This window comes from Castor canadensis, chromosome 9, assembly GCF_047511655.1.
Source record: "Castor canadensis chromosome 9, mCasCan1.hap1v2, whole genome shotgun sequence".
Taxonomy (NCBI): Eukaryota; Metazoa; Chordata; class Mammalia; order Rodentia; family Castoridae; genus Castor; species Castor canadensis.
In genome coordinates, this window is record NC_133394.1 from 91,968,796 (window position 1) to 91,994,768 (window position 25,973).

General features: G+C 42.8%; 1 pseudogene; it reads left to right on the forward strand.

The window, feature by feature from the left end:
• Window positions 1-22,758, forward strand: part of LOC109680996 (WD repeat-containing protein 70 pseudogene) — a 31,751-nt pseudogene extending 8,993 nt beyond the window's left edge.
• The last annotated feature ends 3,215 nt before the right edge of the window (window positions 22,759-25,973 follow it).

Here is a 25,973-nt window from a genome sequence, read left to right on the forward strand (position 1 = left end):
TCGTCTCACATCCTGACTCCTGATTTTCTATTTCCACTCAAGTCAGCCCTCTTCTTCAAGTCAGCCTAGGCTGGCTTAGTCACGCTAATTCCAGAGTATGCTATAGCCGAGCTGGGTTTTCCCACCTTGGGGCCTAGAAGACATTCCATTTTGTTCCTGTTCAGTTGTTTGTTTATTTTGTGTTGCTTTAAGGATCCATCTCCAAATAGCTGTGCAACCCCCCATGTTTATTGATTGCTCAATTTCAGTTCTCAGAGGAAAGGCCTTTAAAATAGCATCAATTCTGGAACACAGTGTTCCCTGGAGACCGTTGAGTAGCTTCATTTGTTTACTTGTTTATTAAGCATCTACTCTGTGACAGGCATTCAGGTAGTTGATTGGCACCCAACAAGAAAGAGACACACATGCTCTCTCAGAAGTTCACAGAAGCTGTTTATAAGTTAAAACAAACCAACAAGTCAGAAGAGGTGAGACTTAAGCTAAAATAGAGTGACTCACTCATCAGCTCCTCCCTGTAACCTGTAGATTTTAACCTTTCCATCCTCCATGAAACAGCTTCAGAGATTTTCAGACCAGCACATCCTCTCCACATGCACAAAACGTCACATATGGACGTGGAGTTGTCTGTCAATCTATGCTGCTTGTCCCTGTCTGGCGCCACTCTCAGATCCCCTCTGCTGATAGCTGCCTGCCTAAGTGATGTCATTCTCAGCAAGTCCTGGAAAATAGTAGAGCTGCCTCAGAGGTGACCGCTTCTGTACCAGGCACACATGAGGTGCATCTGCAAGACTGTCCGTGTTCAGGTTCAGTCTTGTCTTGATTTCAGAATGTATTTGTGCTGAATGTGCTTCTTCTCATTTATGGATGCCTGCCCTTCCATTTGCCCATTTATGCGATCATTTATCAGTTCTCGCCTCCTAAGTAAGAATTCACAAAGCTCAAGATAGACTTGCGCAGATCACAGACTGGCTGCAATCCTTAAAAAAGATTACAACTGGAAATAATGACAGTCCTCTAGTCTGGCATTTAAGAAACCCTTTCCCAGAAGGCAGGGGACTTAGATGCTTTAATAGTTTTTCCTAAGTTTGGGAATGACAATGACAAGGCTACAGTGGGCCTCAGACCTAGCCCAAGCCCCTCGTTTATAAAGAGCAGCATGAACTCCAGCGCAGTGAAACAACTTTCTTACATCAGAAAGCTGCTGGCAGATCAGACACTAAGTCCCAAGACCCTTCCTCGCAGCCCAGCTGTGTTTTACAACAGCTGTCCCACCCTGGGCCCACCTGCTCCCTCTGGCTCCCCAGCTAGTTTTGCCTTTGCATAAGGTAATCCCCACCATGTTCCTTTCTTTCATCCTCTGTGTCCCCCAACCCCCCACCCCCACCACCCCCCCATCCCCCCCACCGCCCCACCCCCCACCCCCCCATCCCCCCACCCCCCCACCTCCCCCACCCCCCCCCACCCCCGCTTCCTTCCCTGGCCTCTTCTCCCTCTGCAGTGTTTACATTCCTGTCGGTCTGTTCCCCTTTGTGCATCCTTGTACCAAGCATACCATTTACCGTTCTCCTTTACATCCCATATTATTAAATGATGATGGCTATGGAAATTCTGAACTGTCTTCAAAATTTCATTCTATGAATATGCTACTGGTTGAGTAGTCCTTATCCAAAATGCTTGGATTTGAGATTTTTTGGGGGGGTGGAGTTTGGATTATATACATAATCATATCTTGGAGGTAGAATAAACACCAAATCATTTATGTTCCACATACACCTTATGCACATTTATGTAATACTAATAATTCTGTGCCTAAAACAAAGTTTCTTAGTGTGAAATTCCACTTATGGTGCCATATCAGCACTCAAAATGTTTTGGATTGTGGAGCATTTCAGATTTCAGATTTGGGATTAGAATGCTCAATGTGTACAAAGTCTACTAGAAAAAACAATGCTACCAAATTCCCAGGGCTAAATACCAAAGCACTTGTGAATGGCAGAGTTTTAGAGTGGTTGCCTAAGGGCCCTCAGGACTTCAAGATGTGCAGTTTCTGGGCCATCTCTACTTTCTACCAGTTAATAAAATAACAAGTATCTATAGAGCATAATTTCATGGCCTTGAATATGGCAGATATTTGCCCTCTGGGAACAGACAATCTCGTTGGTTTCAACACACAGATGACTAGACTGCACTCCAGTGTGCCATTTTTCCTAATGTTTTCTCACAGCACCATGACAGAAAGGAAAGCAGCCTTTTCTGGGCTGGGCTGGCCCTGGGTGAGCAAACCAAGTACTCTTTGCTCTGTCTTTTGGTTCATTTCACTTCTTGCTTGAGTAGCTGTGTTTCTTCTTAGGACTCAGTGTCCTGGAAACTGAATAAAGGAGTCATAACATTGAAACCCAAACAGAATTACTGTCCTATATCCCCACAACAGCTGTGAAACAGCTGCACCATTGTGCTCTAAAGCTACTTAGTGTAAGACACACAGGATGGAGAGAGAAATCCTCCAAAGCTATGTGAGAAATGCAAAGCTCTGTGACAACAGCTGGCAGGTAGCACATACATCATGAAGACATTGGTACATTAGAATGGATGTATAGTGGCCAGGTGTGCTGGTGCATCCTGCAATCCCAGCCACTCAGGAGGCAGAGGCAGGAGAATCATTAGTTCAAGACTAGTATGGGAAAAATTTAGCAACACCCTATCTCAAAAACAAAAGTAGCAACAAGAGGGCTGGGGACATAGCTCAAATAGTGCAGAACTTGCAAGTACAACATCCTGGGTTCAATTCCCAGTACTACAAAAAAGAATGAGTGAACAGTGGACATGATTTAGAGAAGTATTTTAAGGATTTTTCCCAACAAAAGTTACGTTCTCAAAACTTTCAATTGAAGACAAATTAATTTTTAAGCTGGATGGCTGGAAGCGTGGCTCAAGTGGCAGAGCACCTGCCTAACAAGCATGAGACCATGCTGAATGGGGTGGCTCAGGCTCCTAATCCCAGCTACTCAGGAGATCAGGAGGATTGGGGTTCAAGGCCAGCTCAGGAAAAAAAATACACTAGACCCTCTCTGAAAAATAACTAAAGCAAAAAGGACTGAGAGCATGGATCAAGTGGTAGAGTGCCTGCTTAGCAAGCAAGAGGACCTAAGTTCAAACCCCAGTACCACCACCATAAAAGAAAGGAAAAGAAAAAGTTAGTTTTTATTTTTTTTTCATTTTTCTTTTATTTTTCATATGTGCATACAAGGCTTGGTTCATTTCTCCCCCCTGCCCCCACCCCCTCCCTTACCACCCACTCCACCCCCTCCCTCTCCCCCACTCAATACCCAGCAGAAACTATTTTGCAAAAAGTTAGTTTTTAATAAAGGAAAGGGAGAACTATGACTGCTGCTATAACACATCATAGATGCAAGTAAAATATGACTCCCTGTCATCCTCACCTCCTTCCCTTCCCTCAATGCCCCACCCAAAAATGGCATCAAATATTTCCCTGGAACAACCAAGATGAATGTCTGCTGCTGGAACCAGGCCCCAAGTTCAGGCACAGCACCACTCCTTAAAGGAGTTTGCAGCCTGACTAGCCTTTGATCTGCTTTCCTCGAGTCAACTTTGCTCCTGTGATGTGCAAGACAGGACAAGAGCCCAGGCCAGGCAGGGTTTTCTCGAATGCTGCTCAGAAAGGCTTTGGCCTCTCAGGCTAGAGTACAGCTGCTGGCTGCAATGGCTTGTGTGCTACATCCTCTGGGAAGGAGTGTGGGTGCTCTGGTGCCATAGGATGGATGGTGCCCAATAAGGGACTAAATGAAAGGCAGTCATAGGTTATTTTCTGAGCCTAGCTTTTTCCTCCCATCCTTTTTAGTGACACCTTCCTCTGAGTCCTTTAGGACTCTAATGACTTCCTGTGCTTTCCTGAGCCCTCCTCCGCCATCCCTGCCACAATTCTCTGGCAGGAAAGGATCACTGACATGCATTGTTGATGAAAGTGTAAATCCATATTCCCCTTCTAAAGAGGTCTATGATATATAAATTTTTAATGTGCATTCCCTTACACCCAGGAATTTCACTTCTGGAAATGTATCCTAAATGATGCCACAGATAAGCAGAAATGTATGTACAAAAATGTTGACTGCCACTTTGATTAAAAATACTGAACAGTTAGAAATAACAGACATCCATCAGCAGAGGATCAGTTAAATAAATGATTATATCAGCATACCAGGAAACACTCCGCATTAAAGTAAGGAACCAGCTCCACACCTATTGACACTAACATGTGCCCCTGGTAGGTTGTTTACAGAGAAAAATAAGTTGTAAAGGAGTATGTAAATTAGGGCCCCACTTAAAGAGGAAAGAAAATTTAGGGATTTACACTTCCATAAAAGAGTGAAAAGATAGTCTGTGGACAGTAATATCTGAGGAGCAGCATTTTAGTCATTATCAACTTTTTGTGTATTTTTGCATTTTTACATAAGTGTCATTAACAGGAAAAATGTTTTTAATTTTTACTTTATTTTTGGTGATGCTGGGGTTTGAAATCAGGGCCTCATGTTTGCTAGGCAGGAACTCTACCAATTAACCAGCTCTGCCCGCTCTTTTTTGTGATAGTTTTTTCAAGAACTATTTGCCCCAGCTCGTTTCAAACCTTGATCCTCCTGTGCTCTGAGTAGCTAGGATTACAGGCATGAGCCACCTGCTTGATGTACATTTTTATTTTTTTTATTTTATTATTCATATGTGCATACAAGGCTTGGGTCATTTCTCCCCCCTGCCCCCACCCCCTCCCTTACCACACACTCCACCCCCTCCCTCTCCCCCCCACCCCCTCAATACCCGGCAGAAACTATTTTGCCCTTATTTCTAATTTTGTTGTAGAGAGAGTATAAGCAATAATAGAAAGTAAGAAGAGTTTTTGCTGGTTGAGATAAGGATAGCTATACAAGGAGTTGACTCACATTAATTTCCTGTGTGTGTGTGTTACCTTCTAGGTTAATTCTTTTTGATCTAACCTTTTCTCTAGTTCCTGGACCCCTTTTCCTATTGGCCTCAGTTGCTTTTAAGGTATCTGTTTTAGATTCTTGCGTTAAGGGCAACAAATGCTAGCTAATTTTTTTAGGTGTCCTACCTATCCTCACTCCTCCCTTGCGTGTTCTCGCTTTTAACATGTGCTCAAAGTCCAATCCCCTTGTTGTGTTTGCCCTTGATCTAATGTCCACATATGAGGGAGAACATACAATTTTTGGTCTTTTGGGCCAGGCTAACCTCACTCAGAATGATGTTCTCCAATTCCATCCATTTACCAGCGAATGATAACATTTCGTTCTTCTTCATGGCTGCATAAAATTCCATTGGGTATAGATAACACATTTTCTGAATCCATTCATCAGTGGTGGTCATCTTGGCTGTTTCCATAACTTGGCTATTGTGACTAGTGCCACAATAAACATGGGTGTGTGCAGGTGCCTCTGGAGTAACCTGTGTCACAATCTTTTGGGTATATCCCCAAGAGTGGTATTGCTAGATCAAATGGTAGATCAATGTCTAGTTTTTGAGTAGCCTCCAAATTTTTTTCCAGAGTGGTTGTACTAGTTTACATTTCCACCAACAGTGTAAGAGGGTTCCTTTTTCCCCGAATCCTCACCAAAACCTGTTGTTGGTGGTGTTGCCAATGATGGCTATTCTAACAGGGGTGAGGTGGAATCTTAGTGTGGTTTCACTTGCATTTCCTTTATTGCTAGAGATGGTGAGCATTTTTTCAAGTGTTTTTTGGCCATTTGAATTTCTTCTTTTGAGAAAGTTCTGTTTAGTTCACTTGCCCATTTCTTTATTGGTTCATTAGTTTTGGGAGAATTTAGATTTTTAAGTTCCCTATATATTCTGGTTATCAGTCCTTTGTCTGATGTGTACCTGGCAAATATTTTCCCCCACTCCGTGGGTGTTCTCTTCAGTTTAGAGACCATTTCTTTTGATGAACAGAAGCTTTTTAGCTTTATGAGGTCCCATTTATCTATGCTATCTCTTAGTTGCTGTGCTGCTGGGGTTTCGTTGAGAAAGTTCTTACCTATACCTACTAATTCCAGAGTATTTCCTACTCCTTCCTGTATCAACTTTAGAGTTTGTGGTCTGATATTAGATCCTTGATCCATTTTGAGTTAATCTTGGTATAGGGTGATATACATGGATCTAGTTTCAGTTTTTTGCAGACTGCTAACCAGTTTTCCCAGCAGTTTTTGTTGAAGAGGCTGCTATTTCTCCATCATATATTTTCAGCTCATTTGTCAAAGACAAGTTGTTTATAGTTGTGTGGCTTCATATCTGGGTCCTCTATTCTGTTCCACTGGTCTTCATGTCTACTTTTGTGCCAGTACCATGCTGTTTTTATTGTTATTGCTTTGTAATATAGTTTGAAGTCAGGTATTGTGATACCTCCTACATTGTTCTTTTGACTGAGTATTGCTTTGGCTATTCGTGGCCTCTTGTGTTTCCATATAAATTTAATGGTAGATTTTTCAATTTCTTTAATCAATATCATTGGAATTTTGATGGGAATTGCATTAAACATGTAGATTAGTTTTGGGAGGATAGGCATTTTTACTATGTTGCTTCTACCAATCCATGAGCATGGGAGATCTCTCCACTTTCTATAGTCTTCCTCAATCTCTTTCTTCAGAAGTGTATAGTTTTCCTTTTAGAGGTCTTTCACATCTTTTGTTAGGTTTACACCTAGGTATTTGATTTTTTTGAGGCTATTGTAAATGGAATTGTTTTCATACATTCTTTTTCAGTTTGCTCATTGTTGGTGTATAGAAATGCTAATGATTTTTCTATGTTGATTTTATATCCTGCTACCTTGCTATAGCTATTGATGATGTCCAGAAGCTTCTGAGTAGAGTTTTTTGGGTCTTTAAGGTATAGAATCATGTCATCTGCAAATAGGGATATTTTGACAGTTTCTTTACCTATTTGTATTCCTTTTATTCCTTCTTTTTGCCTAATTGCTCTGGCTAAGAATTCCAGTACTATGTTGAATAGGAGTGGAGATAGTGGGCATCCTTGTCTGGTTCCTGATTTTAGACGGAATGGTTTCAGTTTTCCTCCATTAAGTATAATGCTGGTTGTAGGTTTGTCATATATAGCTTTTATAATGTTGAGGAACTTTCCTTCTATTCCTAGTTTTCTTAGAGCTTTTATCATGAAATGATGTTGGATCTTATCAAAGGCTTTTTCTGCATCTATTGAGATGATCAAGTGGTTTTTGTCTTTGCTTCCATTAATGTGGTTTATTATGTTTATTGATTTTCGTATGTTGAACAACCCCTGCATCCCTGGAATGAAGGGTACTTGGTCGTGGTGAATGATCTTTTTGATGTGTTGTTGAATTCGGTTTGCCATTATTTTGTTGAGGATTTTTGCGTCAATGTTCATTAAGAAGATTGGTCTACAGTTCTCCTTTTTGGAGGTGTCTTTGCCTGGTTTTGGGATAAGTGTAACACTGGCTTTATAAAATGTGTTTGGCAGTTTTCGTTCACTTTCTATTTCATGGAACAGTTTAAGAAGGGTTGGTATCAGTTCTTCTTTAAAGCTCTGATATAGTTCAGCAGAGAATCCATCAGGTCCTGGGCTTTTCTTTTTGGGGAGACTCTTGATTGCTGCTTCAATTTCATTTTGTGTTATAGATCTATTCAGGTGATTAATTTCCTCTTGGTTCAGTGTTGGATGATCATATGTATCTAGAAATCTGTCCATTTCTTTTAGATTTTCAAATTTATTTGAATATAGGTTCTCAAAGTAGTCTCTGATGATTTCCTGGACTTCCATGGTGTTTGTTGTTATCTCCCCTTTTGCATTCCTGATTCTACTACTTTGGATTTTTTCTCTCCTCATTTTAGTCAGGTTTGCCAGGGGTCTATCGATCTTGTTTATTTTTCAAAGAACCAACTTTTTGTTTCCTTAATTCTTTGTATGGTTTTTTTGGTTTCTATTTCATTGATTTCAGCTCTTATTTTTATTATTTCTCTCCTTCTATTTGTTTTGGGATTTGCTTGTTCTTGTTTTTCTAGGAGTTTGAGATGTATCATTAGGTCATTGATTTGGGATCTTTCAATCTTTTTAATATATGCACTCATGGCTATAAACTTTCCTCTCAGGACTGCCTTAGCTGTGTCCCATAAGTTCCAGTAGGTTGTGTTTTCATTTTCATTGACTTCCAGGAACTTTTTAATTTCCTCTTTTATTTCATCGATGATCCATTCTTCATTAAGTAATGAGTTATTTAGTTTCCAGCTGTTTGCATGTTTTTTGTCTTTACTTTTGTTGTTGAGTTCTACTTTTACTGCATTGTGATCAGATAGTATGCACGGTATAATTTCTATTTTCTTATATTTGCTGAGGCTTGCATGATCTATTTTGTAGAAGGTTCCATGGGCTGCTGAGAAGAATGTATATTGTGTAGAAGTTGGATGAAATGTTCCGTAGACATCAACTAGGTCCATTTGATCTATTGTATTTTTTAGATCTTAGATTTCTTTATTGATTTTTTGTTTGGATGACCTATCTATTGATGATAATGGGGTGTTAAGGTCTCCCACAACTACTGTGTTGGTGTTAATATATGCTTTTAGGTCTTTCAGGGTATGTTTGATGAAGTTGAGTGCGTTGACATTGGGTGCATACAGGTTGATGATTATTATTTCCTTTTGGTCTATTTCCCCTTTTATTAGTATGGAATGTCCTTCTTTATCTCATTTGATCAATGTAGGTTTGAAGTCTACTTTGTCAGAGATAACTATTGCTACTCCTGCCTGTTTTTGGGGGCCATTGGCTTGGTAAATCTTCTTCCAGCCTTTCATCCTAAGCCTATGCTTATTTCTGTCGGTGAGGTGGGTCTCCTGTAAGCAACAAATTGTTGGATCTTCCCTTTTAATCCATTTCATCATGTGGTGCCTTTTGATGGGTGAATTAAGTCCATTAACATTAAGTGTTAGTACTGATAGGTGTGTGGTGATTCCTGTCATTTAGTTGTCTTAGTTGTTTGAAGGTTTGATTGTGTGTACCTAAGTTGAGGTTACTCTCTACTGTCTTGCTTTTTCTTTTCCTATAGTTTGGTGCTGCCTGTCTTTTCATGGTTAAGTTGGGTTTCACTTCCTATGTGCAGAATCCCTTGAAGAATCTTTTGTAATGGTGGCTTTGTGGTCACATATTGTTTTAGTTTCTGCTTATCATGGAAGACTTTTATTGCTCCATCTATTTTGAATGATAGTTTTGCTGGGAAGAGTATCCTGGGGTTGAAGTTATTTTCACTCAGTGCCCGGAAGATATCACCCCATGCTCTTTTTGCTTTTAATGTTTCGGTTGAGAAGTCTGCAGTGATTTTGATGGGTTTACCTTTGTATGTTACTTGTTTTTTCTCTCTTACAGCCTTCAATATTCTTTCCCTAGTTTCTGAACTTGTTGTTTTAATGATGATATGTCGTGGGGTAGTTCTATTTTGATCTGGTCTGTTTGGTGTCCTGGCAGCCTCTTGCATCTGTATGGGAATATCTTTCTCTAGATTTGGGAAATTTTCCATTATTATTTTGCTGAATATATTACGCATTCCCTTCACTTGCACCTCTTGTCCTTCTTCGATGCCCATGATTCTCAAGTTTGGTCTTTCAATGGAGTTGGTGAGTTCTTGCATTTTCTTTTCACAGGCCTTGAGTTGTTTAATTAATAATTCTTCGGTTTTTCCTTTAATTACCATTTCATCTTCAAGTTTCAAGATTCTGTCTTCTGTTTGTTCTAGTCTGTTGGATTGGCCTTCCGTTTTGTTTTGCAGTTTGTTTCATTCTTTTTTCTGAGGTTTTCCATATCCTGAGTGGTTTCCTCTTTAATGTTGTCTATTTTTGTCCGGAGTTCATTTATCTGTTTATTCATCATGTTCTCTGTTTCACTTTGGTGTTTATACAGTGCTTCTATTGTTTCCTTTATTTCTTCTTTTGCTTTTTCAAATTCTCTATTTTTGTTGTCTTGGAATTTCTTGAGTGTCTCCTGTACATTTTGGTTGACCATATCCAGTATCATCTCTATAAAATTCTCATTGAGTACTTGTAGTATGTCTTCTTTTAAATTATTCTTGTGGGCTTCATTGGGTCCTTTGGCATAATTTATTTTCATTTTGTTGGAGTCTGGATCTGAGTATCTGTTTTTTCATTCCCCTCTGGTTCCTGTACTAACTTTTTGCTGTGGGGAAACTGGTTTCCCTGTTTTTTCTGTCTTCCTGTCATTGTCTTTGGTGTTGTTACTGTCCCTGTACTGTGTGCAATTAAGTATTTTCTAGCTTGTAATAATTACAATGGTAATATTTAAATGGAAAGGTGAGAGGAGATGGAAAACAGGAAGTTAAAGGAAAGGGAAAAGCAAATAAACAGACAAGAAGGAGGAAACAGAACAAGGAATCGTACAAGAAAGTTTCAAAGGTATAAACAGGGAGCATTAGTGTACTAATTGACAGTAAGCTGAACAGGCATTAGAGACACAGAGAGAGGATTGACAATAAAAAATAAAAAAAAGATAAGAATAAAAAAAAATAGGTAAATGAAAGAAATATCTATATATAAAAATAAAAGAAAATTTAAAAAAAAAAAACCAAAAAACCAAAAACCCAAAAAACCTCCAAGTTCAAATTCAATGAAGTTTCAGTTTTAATAATTTGGGTGTCCGTCTCAGTCTCCAGTCCTAGAGATGGTGCCTCAGATGTTGTTCTGTAGTTGTCTCATCAAAGGGGATGCATAAAGTAGAACAAAACTACACACACACACAAAAATGCCACCAAGTGTCCCAAGTTCAAATGCAATACAGTTTCAGTAAATTTTTCAGCATGCAGGTGTAATTCAGTTGTTCTCTCATCAAAGGTAGGGAGAAAAAGAGAAAAAAAAGAGTCTAGAGACAGTTCTGAGAATGGTATCTGCAGCTGTGGCTGCACAGTCACAACTAATACCACTCTCTAAGGGCTTCTGCAATGCTTCCTCCACACACATCTACTCCCATAATCCCATCTTAACATTGGTAAAGGTCTGTTTCTCCAACTGTTACACAAGCAGATTTTCAGTATGCTGATGCACAAACCTAGGGCTAGACATAAAATTGCCTTAGGAACCTGGTGAAAGTAAAAACCTTAGGATTAGGACCTGAAGAACTAGAATAGGATCTTTTCAAAGTCCTATTAGAAGTGAGGGGTGCAGTCAACCTGCAGGATAAAAAGTAATGACAGACTAGAAACTCCTCAGTTACAACCAGTCAGTCCTCTATGTCCCCACTCACTCCAGGCCATGTAAGTAACTTTGCTTTCAGCCAAAAGTGGAAATAAATTTGAGAGAGCCTCTTGTCTCCTTGTCAGTCAACCTATGAGAAAGATTTAGGGGGAAAACAGTGCCATAATACTGGCTTTTCTGCTTTCAGGTAGTGAGCCCTTTCCTTTATCAATCTCATTTTTGTCCATTGAGAACCCACAAGTATCCCATCAATGGATTCATATCAGAGAAAATGAGATGAATTATGGAATCCACTGGCTATGCCACAAACCCATCATTCAGAGCAGACAGCCTCTTAAAAATGATGATATGGTAAATGTAAAAAAGATAAAAGAAAATTCACATAAAAGTGTTGATAGGGTCTTCAGAATTCATAAAAGCAGTAAATTAGCAGACATGTTGAAAATTTAGAATGCCTTGCCAGGGTGACTTATGTACGTTGAGGAGACAATCAGATGGTACTGCATTCGTAGTAGGAAGCCCACATGGATCCAAGAACAAAGAACTAAAAGCAGAAGTGGTCCTATTTTAATATCATTCCAAATGAGACAATGGCTCACTTTCTGATTCCCTCTTTGGTGCAGGAATAATTGGCCCATCAGCAGGAGATTGATCTATGTTTATGCACTGGGAGCTAGCAGGGTAAGAAACTTCAGTTCAGTATCTCCTATTACTTCTTTCTCATTGTTACTCAGGATGGTCAGCAGCTATATCTTGAGAAGTATATGACCAACAGGTTCAGCACCCCTTGAGATGTTTTGGATCAGACTAACATATAAGCACCAACCTTGACCTGTGGGGACAGCTAAAAAGGGGATTAGAGTGGGAAGGGGAGAGGATGAGTACAGGCAAGGAGAACTCCAGTGAGAGGAGTTGTGTTCATACCAACAAAAATCTTTCAGTTTCTACTTAGGCACAGGCTTGTAGGACAAGAAATGATGTCCCGTGAACCTGTGTAGAGTACTAGATAGGCAGTGTGGTAGCCAATTCTTTTTGCTACAAGTGAAAAACTTGGCTTCAAATGGGAATCACTGGCTCATGATCAGTAAAATCTAAAATGCACTGTTGGTGCCAAGTGATGCTGGTCCAAGGCACTCATTTTCAACATGAGCCAGACTTCTTCCTTGTGGCTTCTCTACCCTGCCAAGCATCAGATTCCTCCTCAGGATCCATTAACCTCTACATAGAAAATTCCAGCTCTTCCCTTCATAAGACCTGGTTGTTTCAGTATTTTTTCCTTCTAGAGCACTTCTGGACTCCAAGGTAGCTATCCCAGGATTTTATCAGCATGCCTATTTATGTCACGTGTCCACCCATGAGCTGTCATGGTGGGCATGTGGGTAGAAGGGTGGGAGACCCTAACAAGGGAAAGTCGGCCACACATGTAAGTGGGACTAACCAATGACAGAGGCACACTGAGGATGGGATAGAAATAAACACAATCAACCATAGTCAAGTGGCCCTCAGCAGATTCCTGGAGTCACTGCCTGGCCCTCCTGGGATTCAGAGAGCCCTGGGCACCTGGTCCACATCTGGATCCTTTCCCTGCAGATCCATCAGGTTCAGCACAGAGGCCCCATCCACACACCGCAAACTGTTAATGCAGAGCCTGCTGAAGAATGAGGCCTTGGCCATTTCTGCTATAGACTACCTTCCTTCAGCTTCTTCCTTCAGCTTCTAAGAAGGACTTTGCCTGCAGAGGCACTGAGATTCTGAGGGCCATGGTGTAGGCCTAGCCCTTCCCCTGCCTCCAGTTGGGGTCCTTGACAAAGACATGAGACCTGGGGACCTTACAGATTGCCCTGGGTGGGACTGACCTGCTGCTTAGCCAGTAAGTTCACCCCAGGAGGTAGAAACTGCAAGTGCTGGATTTGCAGAATGAGTCTCAAGATGTCTGGATCATAGGCTACAGGGCCATGGCCTATGCCTACTCCCCAGAGGACATGACTGAGCAGCAAGCAGCAAATCATGGTGTAGGGATAGTAGCAAAGCAGCCCTGAGGGGTATTTGTAGATATCTGCATCCAGGATCTATTCCTCCCAGATGAATTCCAACCCCAGCATCTGTGGTGGGTCCAGAACAGAAGAGATTTACTCAAGCTATGCTGAAGATGCTACATATTAGGACAGGCTCCCTTTATAAAATGCAGGAGATTTTGCCTATCATGCAGCTGTGAGTTCATCCAGGAGCTGCAGTTGGATCACATCTGCAATGAGGAAACCATCAGGGTATTTGTTTCTTACCTGGGCAGGATCAGTAAACTTTGTATTTTCATTCATCATGACAAGTGAGCAACTATATATCTCCTGCCCCTAAAGTGAGTGATATTCCTGCAAATATGCCATTCAGTTGCAAAAGCTGGAACACCTCCATGAGTTTTATATGCATGATACCTCTTCCTTATGGGAAACTGCATGAGATGTCGGGAGATAGATGCCCTGGGAGAGCCTCTTTGAGATCAAGCCCGCTTAAGCTATCAAAACTGAGGTATCTATCCCAGTGTCCCAGCACCAGCCAGCTCAGCTACCTGCACCTACAAGACTCCTCTCTGAAAGGGTGGAGTCCCACCCTTGCTCTGAACTCTGATAGATTAAGTGGCTAGCACCATTGAGAGCCTTATCTTAGAGTGTGAGATCACCAACTCACAGCTTGATGCCATCTTGCCCACCCTGAGATGCTGCTACCAGGTCACCATGTTCAGTTTCTATGGGAACCACGTCTCCATGGCTGCCCTGGAGAACCTGCTGAGGCACATTACCAGACTGAGCCAGTTAACCCAAGCACTGTAATCGGCCCCTCTCTGGAGAGCTATAACCCTTAATGGGGTAATATTGACCACAAGAGATTTACTCACATCGATGCTAAATTGGGGCAAGCACTAAGGTACATAAAATCCACATTGGTACTTCCTCTGTCTTTGATGCAAAAGGTGCCAATTTTCTAGCCTGGAAAGCAGTGGCAACAGAGTAGCCTGTATCTCCATCCCACTGTTTTTACATGTTTTCTATGTCTGTGCACTCATTGAACAACTGGAAAAAGTAGGAAGGGGTAAAAATGCTTTAGTTTTTGTTTTGCAGTGTTAGGATAGAACCTGGCCTGGTGCATGCTAGACATGAGCTCTACCACTGAGCTACATCCTCTCTTTGTATTTTAAAACAAATCTGCTATGAAACTCACCCAGTTTTCATCCCACATTCTTAAAATACTCAAGGAAAATAAAATCTTAAACTTTAGCGAAATAAAAAGGTGTCCTTAATTTTACTCATTTCAGAAATGGACTATGAATTCCACTATTCTTTGAGAACCAACAGGTTGCATTACAGTATTAATCTGAATCATAATTACGTGTTTGAAAGTGAAATCTGTTAGGTCTTTGCTTTATTCACATGTATGTTTTGTGTCTACATAATATGTTTATATGATATATGAAAGCTCTATTTAATTGGCTGAAAGAAAAAAATAGTTGGTCACAAAATATACTAAGTTATTCAAATGGTATAAGTTTACATGTCTGAATTAATCTTTGATTATTCAAAGATTTTAATATTGTTGAGAATGTGAAACATTTAAATGTTTTTTTAAAAAAAAAGCTCCTTCACGCAGCTATCCCCTGGAGGTACAAAGAAGACTGCTGTACCCTCTGAGGGCAGAACATAGCATTCCACCAAGTCATCAGACCATGCTGTCTACATGGAATAGGAAAGGAAAACTTCCCCCTGACTATGGGTAGATAACAATCCTATACTCCAACACAATCTGGTGATAGTATCTGAAATTTTTTCCATCTACTTCATGGAAAGTTATCACATGTCATATAATACTGAGTCTTAAATACAATGTCAAGTACTCTTTAATAACACATCTACCTTTCCTACAAAGGTTAGTCATCCTTTTATACCTCCACTCCCCCCACTCTGAGAAAACAAACATTCACTTCCCCCATGTCATAGCACAAAATGACCTGTCTAGATACACTGACTTCTAAATGTAGTGTGTCTTTTTTTTTGAAGAGATATAACTATTATTTTAGTTCACATTCCTTCTATGTCTTCTGAGGGACCTCATCAAAATAGTGTGGTTGAAGAAGCTAAGCAATTAGAATTCACTAGAATCAGTTTATTTCCATTATAATCACCTGTCTTCCTATCAGGCAATATCTCCCACTTGACATGGTTTCTACCTTCTGAGCATAACCAAGATGGCAGCAGTTCCTTCTAACACCAGCAACACATATACCTGGGGAAGTGTTATGGTTAGCACATGAACACACTGAGCTTCAGAGTAGAAGAAAATCCCCTGTACATTTAGGCAAAAAGATCAAACCACTTAAGCCAATTTCAATGACAAGACCAAGCTAGAAGGTAGTAGACATTGAATTCTACCAAGACAAGAAAATACAACATATTTTACATTTGGCCAACTCTGCCTTCAAAAAGATGATGTTAGGCTGTCATTAATAGGTAAGGTGCAGAATGTTGGCCGGGCACCTGTGGCTCGTGCCTGTACTCAGGAGGCAGAGAAAGGAGAACTGCAGATCAAAGTCAGTCCAGGCAAATAGTCTGCAAGACCCTAATCTTAAAAGCCCATCATGAAAATGGCTAGTGGAGTGGCTCAAGATGTGGGGGATGGGGAAAAGGATGCAGGATATTGTTCCAAGGAGCCTTTTGGAAGCTGCTAGAGCCCAAGTTTCAGAAATGCCAATATAGCAGGTAAGGTTATAAGATTAATATCCCTCCTGGGACCCAGGCTTGTACAGTGTGCAGCAAACAAGAAGAACCATTTCACACAAATCTGTGTCTACATTTCTCCCAGGATGACCCAGATGAGTCTCCAGGCTGCTTTCTTCCAGTAGTTGTTTATCTAGCCTTAGGGTTCCCTCTAGAAAATTCTTACACTGGTGTCTATGCAAAACTTTCTGGTTCTTCCAAAAAAGAAACTGAAGTGGGTCTTGTAATTCAAGTAAGCAATGCCACAAGGCCATCTTCCGAGAACGTTGTCCATCGACAAAAGCTATGAGGCTGCCAGAATGATGATAGAGTAGGTGTGTAACAAAAGTATTTCTTGAAAGTATAGAGACAAGGAGAGTCTTCTAGCAAACCACTCTTTGTTTTAAGCTACTAACAAAATCACTTATGCACCATGTTTACGTCATACCTATGCCTTCTAGTTCCATTGGACTTTTACTTTTATCTCCTCATTCCTGGCCTCCACATGTCTACATGAAAGAGCAGCTTTGCCTTTTTTGTTGGAAGACTCCCTTTGAGTGTTAGGCCTGTTTTGCCTGCACGTACTAGGAACCAGAGTGACATTTCTCACACACACCTCCATTGAACCTACACCATAAACTGTAGATACTCGAGTGTGAAGGCCCAGCTCATAATTGAGGCATAACTTACAGTCTATTGCTCCCATAGGACTAGGGCTTAAAGAGCTTAACGTGTTGTAATAAGTCTAATGAACATAGGCTTATTAGCACCCTGTCCTACCTGCTTTCATAAGTTTCTCCTTAATTCCATCCATATCCTTTTTTCATGTGGTTTGAACATTCCAGAAACAGACATCTACAATCTACAACTAAATTCATGATAACTTTTTGCATTTCCAGTTTAGGGACCAGTGTCTTGATGCTCAGTGTTTAGATCAGTCTTCTAACTTCTTCCCTAAGATAACAGTATTGTTTGCAAAGAGGAGCTACAGAGCACCACAATTTTGCACACATTAACACCAACTTGAATGGATTTACATGGAAGAGGACACAAACCCCTGTTCTCAGATTCTGCTTTGGAAAATCCCACTAACACAGGAAACACTTCTCCCTACGTACAAGAGATAAATAGGAACATGCTGGTTCTAGACACTGCACCATGCTGTTCCATGCACAGGTACCTTTAAAAAACAAGACATCCTCCCCTACTGTGGCAGTCTGCTGTCACCAAGGTGGTTGCCATGGAAGTCAGATGATTGACTCTTGCTTCTCCCCTGGATCTTTGTCTGCTTTAGCATCTTTTCCCCCATTCAGGTCCTTTTGCTTCTTGTCTACTAAATAGCTTCTGCTTTGGGTCATTGCCTGGAGATCTATTTTCGTGACAGTCTCAATCTGGAAAATTCTCTACAGAACAGCATGTGCTATCACAAAAAGACATGAAAACCAATGGAATACAATAGAAGAACTTGACAGAAACCCACAAAACTACAGTCAGCTGGTTTTTGACAAAGGAGCCCAAAGTATGCGTTGGAGAGAAGATAGCCACTTCAACAGATGGTGCTGGAAAAACTGGATTTCTACCTACAGAAGACTGACACTGGATCCCAATCTCTTGTACTAGCATCAGTTCAAAGGAACAAATAGTGAAAGCGCTGAACCACACAGGCATAGGTAGTAACTGTATGAACAGAACTCTAATAGCTCAACAATTAAGAGAAAGGATTGACAAATGGGACTACATGAAACTAGAGCTCTGCCCAGCAAAGCAAACTGTCGCTAGACTGAAGAGACAACCTATACACTGGGCAAAGAATTTTGCCATCTATACACCTGACAAGGGATTAACAACCAGAATAGAAAGGGGGTATACTGGATATTTCTTTGGGAACATCCTAGCCAGTCACAGTTAATTATTTCTCTCTAGAAGCCCTGTAAGAAGCTGTCTACCTGAAGCCCTGACCAGGCCAAAGTTCCTTAGAGAAAAGAATTCTGAGTAACTGAGTGATGCCATCTCCTGAATGAAACACTGAACTCCGTTCCAGCATGCCTGTTCCAGGAGTTTACATCTGATTCTCCCACCTGCACTGCAAGTCATGGACAGGGACTCAGAACCACCCACATCTGATAACGTGTGTGAAAGCTAGAGACTCTGTGCAAAGTCCTATGGACTCAGACACCTAGAGATCAATGCACCTCCCACGTGCAAGATAAGCTCAAAGTTATCTCATCTGCTTTGTTGACCTGCCTGATCACACAGACCAAGTGATGTAAAGACACTGTTCACCATTTAGTGCAGACTTCTTGCCAGTACAAGGAACAGTGAATCTTTCTTCACCTTGCTTAAGGCTTAGGTCCCAAGGGGACATGGCACAATTAGAAAGACATCCCCTATTGACCTGAATAAGCAACAAGCTCTTGCCTCCCCATACCGGTTCTAAGTCTTGACAGGGAATGTTTTTGCCAAAGACTTCTAACTCTTGTGTCCAAAGTCTAACTAGACTTAGAACAAAACATCTGAACCAGTTTTAAATGGCCATGAAACAAGTTTTCCATACAAGTGTCATCATTAATATGCTCCCCCAGAATCTGTAACACTAGAGAAGGCCCACTGGCAGCTCTGCTGTGGATATTCGGGTACCTACTACCAGCAAGAGAGGAGTGCCCTTACACAATGCAAATCACTGGGGTTCCTATGATCCAGAATTCCTCTGGTGACATACAAGTTCCCAACTCAGAATACAGTTTGGCATTCTACATCACCTCTGGGTTGAGACTAGCCTACAAAGCATGCATATCCTCTTGCCCAGGAATATTTGTACATACTTCTTGGGAGGTCCCTGAACTTTCAAACGCTGAGTAAATTGGGAAGGCCAGCCTTCATACTGCACTTGCACAGAAATTTTAAAAACCTGTGGTATAATTTGTTACTATGAATCTCCATCACATTGAACACGAAGACAATGAGAAGTGTCTTACCAATGGGTCCAAAAGGAATAGGGCTTACCATCAACATATGCTAACTAGATAAAATGAACTTTCATCACCCCTCCAGGCCAAACTGACAGGTATCACCCTTTATTCCCTGAATCTCATAATATGACACCTACCTAAACACCAGGCAACACTGGCCAGCACTACCCAAGGGCCACTTTGTGTTCTGTCAGCTTTTACCTCTGAAGAGTTACAAGTTAACTTCAATGTATTCTCATTGAGAAATAAGATCTCTCTCACATTTTTTAGTAGGGCCCAGAGTCATGAAGACCTAGATTCTTCACAAGTATCATTAATACTGTTCTAGGATCAGGAAAGAGTTATTTCCCAAGTGTTAACTGAAAACACTGATTCCAAAACATCTTGTCTACACTACTGTGGCAACCATGAGATTACGTCCATGAGGGCCCCTCCTTAGGGGACACCAATTGACAGCTTATTTAACAGAAAGCAGATCAGTGAAATAACTGGCTTAAGAAGAGAATATTCATTGACCCAACTCTGATGAAGAGCTATGACAAAAGACTAGAAAGTGAGTCAAGAGGTGTAGGAAGGACTCACGAACGTCCAAAAAGTGTAAATTCTCTGATTACAGGTTAGGGTGCACAATAAACACCTGCCAAAACCAAACTGAACCAAGCAACTGGCTCTGATCCTCACATCAGTCTTTTGAACACCTAATCTCGAAGTGAATACAGTGGCCTTGGTATATATACGAAGGCATATATGTGCCTGATGTCATGGACTGCCCACTTATGATAATTTTTGCTACTTCTGCCTCTGAACACCTTTTCAACAGAAGCTGAGCCTCCAACATAGCAAACGTCAATGTGCCACTTGAGAGCAAGTCAACTAACAAAAGCCACTCCTATGCCAGCAGTTCAATTTATAGGGATAGATATGTATGTAGGTTGTAAGTTTGTCTTTTCTGCTTTCAAAGCCTCCATTCCTCCCACTCCAGGGCTCCAGATGTGCTGTATTCACAAGCAAGAAATTCCACATACCAAAGCATGTCACCCATGGAGTGAGATCACAAGAAGTATGTTGGGAGCTGACAGGTATATTGAATAAGCTGTGTGTTTTGAGTTTGGCACAGCCCCAAAATGTAGAATGGACCAAGTATAGTTATGTCCAGTAATTACACGCTTGATTGGCACAGCCTCAGCTGCAGAAGTGGGCAAGATGCAGTACAGCTATTTTTCCTAAGATGATTATGTTCAGAGAGAAACTGTCACAGGTTCCTCCTGTTCCTGAGGACCACAGTGTCATGCTCCCTCTCCCAAGAAATGCCTGCCTAGTGTTGCTACTGTATATAATAAATGCACTGGGTGGGGGGGTGCTGATGTATCTCTATTTGAGCACACAGTCTACCTGGACTCATCTTTATGCAGGTTTTGTCTTCTGTCTGTTGTCCTTTCTGCATCTCCTGTTACCCTCAGTTAGGTTTCTAGGACAAGCTCATATGGGCCACGAGAGCTGGAGCCCAAACAGGAACCTGAGAGTGAGGTGACACGTGAGAGGTGGCACCCCAAACAAGGACCTGAAAGCAAGGTGACACCTGGATGGGTAACTAACTATGGGGGAACTTGAAGCCTGAGACAAGGAGACACTCTCCAAGAAGCACATGCATATGAGAAACAACTAAGGTGTGCAGGGGGAGAGTGAGTTGAGGACAGCCAGGTATAAAACCATGGGACAGGGTGAGTTTAAGGACAGAGAACTCTAGGCTTTAAAAAAAAGTTATGTTAAAAATTATAAGGTAGAAATTAGAATTATAAGGTCTAAGAATTAAAAATCAAGTGGTATAAGGTCTAAGAATTAAATATCAAGTGGTATAAGGCCTAAGAATTAAATATTAAGTGTTGTACAGTAGAAGAACTCTATGTAGAAATTATAGAGTGATAAAAACTGTCTCTTCTGCAGCCTAAGCTGCAGCTGGTTTCACCCCTTACAAACAAAGCCCACTGTTCCTTATTTCCCACCACCTTCCTTTGCCTGCCCCTAGACCTTGCTTCAGCAGCTGGCCTCATCCCTTGCAGGACAAAGCCCCAATGTCCCTTATCTCCTCCTGCCAACTCTCTTTGTCCTTAGCCCTTGCTTTCTCCAACATGCTACTTAAGGCCAGACCCACTGAGAAAAGCTGCTGCGCCATTTTCTCTCGGCAAGCCCACCTGCATATTAAACTTTTGGACATGAGATATCTCTCGTGAGCCTCTTTTGTGTGCAGTGTGCGGCATTTTCCTAACATTTGGTGCATTGGCTGGGAACAGGTGAGCTTCTGGCATTGATCTTGCTCTCCCAGTCTGTGACTCCAGGCCCTCCCAAGCCTACTTTGGCCACAAGGCAGACATCCCCTATATAGGGGGGCCAAGCTGAGGGTTTATATCAGCCTGCCAATGCTACATAGGTGGGAGCTGCCTTCCTTAAGCCTGTATAAACTTGATGGGATCTGAGCTGCTTTGCTGGAACCCCTGTTCCTAGACTAGTGCCATCATCGCCACTCTTGCTCACGGGGAATCTCCTCATGGTCAGTGTGCTTCCTGTAACTTGCCCACCACCGGCTGATTTACTCAGTCCTCCCTTGGTGAGTTCCCTCACACTGCTGCACCATGAGTCGTGGTTCTCTCTCTCTCGGTTGGTCGAAAACCCTAGTACTAGTCCCAACTCACTCAGCTCTTGAACTGGTTCCTGAGGCATGGGCTATCCTCTCAGTGAAAACGTTCCCTTGAGGTCCCTCCACTTATCTGTTTCGTCCAGGAAAGGAATATCTTGGGGACGCCTGCCATATTCTTCCTTGGACAAGGTCTTATCATGGGGGCTGGACCTTCCAAAATTCCCTCAGACACCCCTCTGGGCTATCTGCTAGCCAACCTCGAGCCCCTAAGGCTCTCGCCTGATCTAAAGGCAAAGAAACTCATTTTTCTTTGCAATCAGGTTTGGCCACAATACCAATTGGACAATAACTCTAAATGGCTACTAGATGGCACACTTGACCCTAACATTCTCAGGGAGCTCTATAACTTCTGTGAACGCACTGGGAAATTACAGGAAATTCCCTATGTCCTAGTGTTTTCTTGTCTCTGCTCTAAACCTTCTCTCTGCACCTCTTGCTCCCCTGCCCAAGTCCTTCTGGCTACAAAAACCCCAATTACCCTCCCTGACCCTGACATTTTCCCTTCCTTCAATCCTGCTAATGTGCCTCCACCTTATCAGACACAAGCCCCCATTGTTCAGCAGCCAGCCCCTGTAGCTCCTCCTGCCCCTCCTCCCGCTGCTTCTCTCACAACTTCCCCCACCTCTCCTTCCACCCCTTCCTCCACTCCTCCTTCTGCTCCCCCTTGCACTTGCCCTTCCACCAACCCGAAGCTACAGGATCCCCTGAGTCCCCCACACACCCACTCTCACAGCCCCCCAAGCCAGCTGGCTTCCCTCTACCCTCTCCGGGAGGTAGCCAGCACGGAGGGTATCCTGCGAGTTCATGTTCCCTTTTCTCTTACAGACCTGTCTCAGATTGAAAAATGCCTCGGTTCCTACACCACTGCCCCTGACTCTTATATTAAAGAATTTCGGTATTTGGCTCAATCCTACAGCCTCACCTGGCATGACATTTATACCATCCTTTCCTCAACCCTCTCCCAGAGGAGAGACGAAGGGTCTGGGATGCAGCTAAGACACATGCAGATGAGATTCAGCACACCAACCGTGCCCACCCCGTGGGAACACTGGCAGTTCCAGAGGCAGAACCCCATTGGGACTATCAAACTAATGACCTAACTTCCAGGGACCAGATGGTCACCTGCCTAGAGGCAGGGTTAAACAGGGCTACCCAAAAAGTTGTTAATTTTGACAAACTCAGAGAAGTTCAACAAAAGGAAAAAGAAAATCCAGCCAGTTTCTTGTCCCGACTTACAGAGGTGTTATGACGCCACACAAAATTTGACCCTGGAACTAAGGATGGGACAATGATCCTTATGACCCACTTTATCTCCCAGTCAGCCCCAGATAAAAGGAAAAAGCTTAAAAGGCTAGAAAATGGCCCTCAGACTCCACAGGCTGAAATTTTAAATGTGGCTTTTAAGGTTTATAATTACCATGAGGAACAGCAATGGGCTGATAAGGAAAAGAGAGATAAAACCAAATTCCAGATGTTGGCACAAGCCCTCTGGCAAAACCCCCTGGCTCTCATCTCACAAGGCCAGGGAAAATTCCAAATGCCTCCTGGCCCATGTTTTCAGTGTGGCCTTGAGGGACACTGGGCCCAGGCCTGTCCTAAGATACACCACCCACCAGGACCATGTCCTAAGTGCAAACAGGGGGGCCACTGGGCGAGGGACTGCCCCTCCACCTCTCAAGGTAGGGGAGTCTAGGCCCCCCTCAATGTTCCTCCTCCCTAACTGATTTTCTAGGACTAGCAACTGTGACAGAAGACTGACGGAGCCCAGGACTCCCAGGCCTGATGACCATAACTTCACAGGAGCCCAGGGTAATGGCCATCATTGACGGTAGGCCTATCTCTCTCCTAGACACTGGCGTCACTTTTTCTGCCTTGCCAGAGTTCTGGGTACCTACCAACCCTTCTTCAACCTCCATAGTCAGGGTGGAGGGAACTCCTACCCAGCCCTTAATGACCTTTCCCTTAACTTGCATACTGGGAGATACACTCTTACCCATTCCTTCCTAGAGCTATCTAATTGTCCCACTCCACTCTTAGGTAGAGACATTTTAACAAAGTTTCAGGCCACCCTCACCTTACATCCATCCCCACAAAAGCCATGGCCCACCAACTCCTTGTCTCCATCCTCACGGTCCCTTCTTGCCATCATAGGTGCCTTGCTTCCACAAGCTTCTCCCAACTCCTTGCCCTTACTGGCAACATTGATGGACCCCATTGTACAGGATCTCAAAAACCCCTCTGTTGCCTCACATCATGAGCCAGTTGTCATCATTCTCAAAGATCCTTCTACTTTCCCAAATCAATCTCAATATCACATCTCTCTAACCCACCTACAGGGGCTAAAGCCTATTATCTCAGAGCTTCTCGCTAAGGGCCTGCTTCGCCCAACACACTCCCCCTATAACACTCCTATTCTGCCTGTAAAAAAGCCTAATGGGTCTTACCCACTGGTACAGGACCTCTGTTTAATCGATGTGGCAGTGACTCCCATACACCCAGTGGTACCTAACCCCTACACTCTCCTGTCTCTCATCCCTGGTACCACCACCCATTTCACAGTCCTGGACCTAAAAGATGCTTTCTTCACTATCCCTGTTCACCCACAGTCCCAAAATCTCTTTGCCTTCACCTGGACTGATCCAGATTCTCATTCTTCCCAACAATTGACCTGGACTGTTCTGCCTCAGGGGTTCCAGAACAGTCCCCACCTCTTCGGCCAAGCTCTGGCTAGGGTCCTCCTTACACTCCATCTCTCCCCAGGTAAACTCCTCCAGTATGTAGATGATCTCCTGCTCTACAGCCCCTCGCTTGAGAATAGCTAACAACACACTGCCCTCCTGCTTAATTGTCTGGGATAAAAGGGATACTGGGTATCCCCTAACAAGGCTCAACTGTCTCTCACCCAGGTAACTTACCTGGGCCTGTCTATCTCCCCTACTCATAAGGCTATCACCATAGATCATAAGGCCTTATTGGTTTCTCTCCCTACCCCCACCACCAAGGCTGAAATTCTCTCCTTTCTTGGTCTGGCAGGCTACCTCAGGGCTTGGGTACCTAACTTCAGTCTAATGGCCAAACCTCTACATGAGGCATCCAAGGGCCCCATCCAAGAGCTCCTGGACCCCTCTTGGCCTGTGTCAGTCCATTTCAAGTCCCTCCTACAAGCCCTGACACAAGCCCCAGCACTTTGCCTGCTGGACCTCACTCGTCCTTTTTTCCTTTATGTCTCTGAGAGACAGAGCTTTGCCCTAGGAGTTTTAGAACACAACATAGGGCCCTCCTTTGCTCCAGTAGCATACCTCTCAAAACAGTTAGACCCCATTACCAGGGGATGGGCCCCATGCCTCAGGGCCCTAGCAGCTGCTTCTCTCCTAATTCAAGAAAGTAAAAAGCTCATCTTTGGGTCCCCCCCCTTACTGTTTATTCCTCTCATAGATTCTCAGAACACTTTACATATAAGGGACTTCACTCCATGCTCCCCCCCCTTGTATCCTGTCCCTCCAGGAGGCCTTGGTTGAGGACTCCACACTAACTTTCTCTGTGTCCCCCACTTAATCCAGCCACTCTTCTTCCTCTCTCTTCAACACCCCTCATTCACTCCTGCCCTGAGATCCTTGAGGAGCTCCTCCCCTGCCCAGAACACATTCAGGAAGGCACCCTCTCTCAGGCTGACTACACTTGGTTTATTGATGGCAGCTCCTTTATTCACAATGGACAACAAAAAGCAGGATATGCTATTGTCTCTAATTCCACTGTCATTGAGGCACGCCCTCTCCCTTTGGGTACAACTTCCCAGAAGGCTGAACTAACTGCCCTGGCCAGAGCTCTAACTCTGGCTAAAGACAAAAGTATTAATATTTACACAGACTCTAAATATGCCTTTCACACTTTATTGTCCCACTCTGCAATCTGGAAGGAAAGAGGACTCCGAACTACAAAAGGAACCCCCATCATTAATGCTGCCTTAATAACCCAGGTCCTGGAAGCCTCACGCCTCCCTTCCCAAATAGGCATCACCCATTGCAAAGCTCATCAGACTGATTCCTCTACTATTACCAAAGGAAACAACCAAGCAGACACAGAGGCAAAATGAGCAGCCCTCCAATCTACACCCCAGACCATGTACCCCCTTACCCCAGCCTCCCTTCCTCCTCTCACTAGCTCTCACTCCCTTCTTCTGAGGTCAAAACTCTTCTCTCTTATTTACATATGCTTTTTCATCCTAATCTTCATGCTCTCTGCACCTTTCTCCACCAATCCCTTTCCCTATCAACAGAAGACATACAATACCTTAAACACATCACCCAGTCTTGCT